Source organism: Piliocolobus tephrosceles, chromosome 10 (genome assembly GCF_002776525.5).
Source record: "Piliocolobus tephrosceles isolate RC106 chromosome 10, ASM277652v3, whole genome shotgun sequence".
Taxonomy (NCBI): domain Eukaryota; kingdom Metazoa; phylum Chordata; class Mammalia; order Primates; family Cercopithecidae; genus Piliocolobus; species Piliocolobus tephrosceles.
Window position 1 is genome coordinate 122,105,542 of NC_045443.1, and position 4,426 is coordinate 122,109,967.

The window sequence follows — 4,426 nt, forward strand, 5'->3', positions numbered from 1 at the left end:
GATCTCAGCTCACTGCAATATCCACCTCCCAGATTCAACTGATTCTCGTGCCTCTGAGTAGCTGGGATTACAGGTGCATGCCACCATGGCCAGCTAATTTTTGTATTTTTGGTAGAGACAGGGTTTCACCATGTTGCCCAGCCTGGTCTTGAATCCCTGGCCTCAAGTGATCCTCCCACCTTGGCCTCCCAAAGTGCTGGGATTACAGGCATGAACCACCACGCCCGGTCTGAAGATGTATTTTCTTGCACCTCAAGCTGTCTTCCACCCTTCTCTCTCTGTGTCCTAATTCCTTCAACTCTTCACTCGGTCACTCATTCACTCAACAAACTTTTGTCAAGCATTCACCACGTCAGGTGGTAAAGCACCAGGTGATAAAGATACAGAGACGGCCCCACCACCTGGGCCCCACCTCTGTGAAATTCACAGCTGTGTGGAGGACAATTTCAGATCCTCGCCTATCCCTGGGGGTCACCGCCCCCTACCCACCCTCATCTCCCTGCGCCTGGTGTCCCCTCCTCTGGCCCCTCGAATTCTCCTGGTCTCCATGACCAGGAAGAGACCGCTCTGGCTCCCTGCTTCTCAGCCCGTAAGGAAGCTTCTCCTGTGCAGTGGGGTCCACTTGGGGGGACCAGGGCTTGCCTCAGTGGACACTCTCTGGCCCCTTTGTGGTCCTGCCATGTTCCTCATCTCCTTCTAGAAGCTTCTTGCCCTTGTCTTTCAGGACACGGCTCTCCTCTTCTGACCTCTAAACTTGCCCTCTGCGATTTCAGCCATTATGGGGCTGACCTCCCATAGGGCTGGCCCTGACTGCATGGAGACTGAAGTGACTCCAAAGCTAATTTGCCCGGTGCCTCACTGAGCGAAAAGCCCTTCCTTCTAGAAGCTTTCTTTCATCTTCCCAGCGGTCCTCGGGGAGACTGACTTACCGAAGATCAAACAAGGCCGAGGTTCGTAAATGTGAGTGAGCATCGGAACTCCCAGAGGGCCTGTGCAAACACAGATTCTGCCCCCGCCCCGACAGGCTTTGGTGAGGCCTGAGAATCTGCATCTCTAGCAAGTTCTCAGGGCTTGCTGACGTTGTTCGGGTGAACGGCACTGCAAGGTAAATCTGGACTTCCTAACCCCACCATATCAGTGACACTGAGCTTGTTCCACTGGGCGTCATGGGGGTGCTTGATCAGCCATGGACTTCCAGCTCCCTCCCTGGAGATTCTAACTCAGTTGGCCTTGGGAGGGGCCTGGGGAACTGTGTTTCTCATCAGCTCCTTGGGTGATTCTTGACATCAGGCAAGTTTGGGAACTGCCCAGTGTCACTGCCAGGAGCATGCCAGGCCCCTCCACCTGGAAGTCGTCTGGCCCTTAAGCTTGGGATTTCCAAGCCAAGCTCATACTCTTGTTTCTTGAAGCCTTGCATATCTTCCTCTGCCTGTGCCTCCCCATTCGCCCAGTTCCCAGGCTCCAGACCTCAGCCCTGGCTTCTCCCCCACCACCACATGGGGTCAGTTGCCAACATGTATCCACAGTCTTTCCCAAGTACATCTCCCATCCACTTCCTCCTTTTTGTTTTTGTTTTTTTAAGATGGCGTCTCACTCTGTCACCCAGGCTGGAGTGCAGTGGTGCAGTCTCGGCTCACTGCAACCTTTGCCTCCCGAGTTCAAGCAATTCTCTGTCTCAGCCTCCCGAGTAGCTGGGATTACAGGTGCCCCCCCACCATGCCCAGCTAATTTTTGTATTTTCAGTAGAGATGGGGTTTCACCATCTTGGCCAGGCTGGTCTTGAACTCCTGACCTCAGGTGATTCACTTGCCTCAGCCTCCCAAAGTGCTGCTGGGATTACAGGCGTGAGCCACTGTGCCCGGCCTTCCTCCTTTTTATTCTTGCTCTGTCATTTTGGTTCAGGCCGTTATCGGTTATTGCTAGGACTAGTACAGTAGCCTCTAACCAACTCTCTTCACTCCAGTATCACCCCATCCAGTCCATTCTCTCTACTGTTTCCTCCCTTAACCCCCTGCACGCTGCACCCTGGGGGCAGGCCCAGCCCCAGCTCAAAGGGCACAAGGCCAGAGAACAGCAGGTCCTCCACGAGAGACCAGTGTATGACCCAATGCCCAGCAAGAGCAGGGTCTGGAAACAAAGATGTGCTCGGATCTGGGCTCTGAGTGGGGGCTTTCCTCGGAAGGTGGGACAGGGGCTGCCCCTGGGGACAGTGGCTTGGATTCTGTGAAAGGGGCCACACTCTCTTCATCAGAGTAGCCCAGAGCAACTGTCCCCACCCTGACTCTGCAGTGGCGACCCCTGTGTTCCCAGCTCACTTGAAAACAAAATAATTTTTATTTGAAGAAATACAGGTCTGGTGGACTTGCACAGGGGAGAGTTTGTGGGTGCTCCTCAAGCCAGCGAGGAGGGCTCGGTGACTCCTGAGAGGCAGGGACCTGCTGGTGGCCATTCGGTCACCTGTGTGCTTCCCTGGAGTTTCCTGGTGTCATAAACATGGGAGGGTGCTTTCTCATCCAGGCCTCCTGGGCTGGGTTCTAGATGATTCCGTAGGCGCCGTAGTCACGGTGTTGGGATACCAGATGTGGAAGACAGTCTCCTTGTAAACATGTCCGAGGGTCTGAATGACATGGAGCACAAGACAGTCTTGGGAGACCCTCAGCCCCAGGGGACAGACTCAGAGCAAGCACCTCTTCACAGGTGACAAGCAGCACCATTTATGGCATGCTGGCCAAGCATCAGACACTGTTCTGGGGCTTACACATACTGGAAGTCAATTTGTCCCCACAGTGGCCCAAGGTGGCAGGCTTGGAAAATGACATTCATTTCAGAGATAATGAAACTGAGGACAGAAAGGGTGGGTAACTTGCCCAAGAACACACAGAGAGTAAGTCATAGATATGAGGTTCAAAACCAGGCAGTCTAGGAGCCCAGGCGTGTAACCACTGCACTGTGTGGCCTGTCTACCAGTAACACTGGAACCTTCCCACTGAAGAAGACACAGAGAACGGTATCCTACACAGACAAACAAACCTGCAAACGCACACACTAATACAATATTCTTACCTTAGACAGTCTGCATCGCAGGGGCCTAGAGAGTTTGTTGCTGCTGTTTGGCTTCTCATTTCATTTTAAAATAGTTTAAAACTCACAAGAAGTCAGAAAAATAATAGAGTTCCCTAACCCCAGCTCCCGCCAGTGACAGCACCTTTCCCGCCCACTGCCCATTGTCCAAATCAGGAAACGACGTGGCTCAATACTATTAACTGAAATACAGGTCTTATTTGGATTTCACCAAAGAGCCAAAAGAAGTGAAAGTGTGATTGAATAGCTCAGCCTGTTGGTTGGAACTCACCGAATGTTAGGATCCAGAAGGATTTTAAGACGCACCGCCTCTGTGCATCCTCTTACAGAACATCGCAGTGAGGGTGGAGGGTTGGGAACACAGGTGAGACACGGTGCCTCTGAGGATCCCAGATTCCACTGCTGGGTGTGGAGGGATGATGCGGCCCTGAGGGTCTCAGGACATTGGGAACTTGCTCAGGATTTCAGTCCAGAACCTCCTGCTTCTCCATCTGTCCATAGCATCCCAAAAGCCATGGATTAAGAGTGGGGACCAGGAGGTGGGAAGTCGGGGTGATCATTGGTTTTGCTGTGGGGGTGGGTCCGGCCGTTCGGGGCTTCCCCTGCTCCAGGTGGGAAGCTGCTGTGAACACACACAACAGCGGCAAGAAGGAGCTCCCCGAAAGAACAGTTGTGTCTTGGTGGTGTCCTCGAAAATGAATCTTGAAAGTACTTTTCAAGAATGGAGGTGTCATTTGCACACAGGTTCATGAAATGCACAGATTTTACGTGTACAACTTATGGGGATTTGAGAAAAGTATATGCCTGGGTAACTAACATCCCAATCGAGATTTGGAACAGTTCATCATTGCCTGCCTCTTCTAAATCATCCCTCCGGGGGTAAACACTATGCTGACCTTTGTAGAATCTCCGATAAATGGAATCACAGCAGGTTCCCTTTTGTGTCTGGTTCCCTCCTTCATCGTCGGACATGTGAGGTGTCCCATGATGTTGTGTGTATCAGCACTCAGTTCATCATTACTGTTCACTGCACTTCATAGCACGAACACACTATGGAATGTTTATCCACTCATCGGTTGATGGATATTTTGGCAGTCTCGAGGTTCAAGCTGTTGCAAAGGAAGCTTCTATGAGCATTCATGCAGAGATCTTTGTGTGGACATAGGTGTTCATTTCTCTCGAGTACATTCTTCTAATGGATTCTCCCGGGGATAAGGTAAGGGAAAAAGCTAACCCTAATTCTAACACTAACCCTAATCCTACCCCAACCCTGAGCTTAACCATAACGATAGCCCTACACTTAACCCTACCCCTAACACTAACCTTAACCCCAACCCTAACCCTA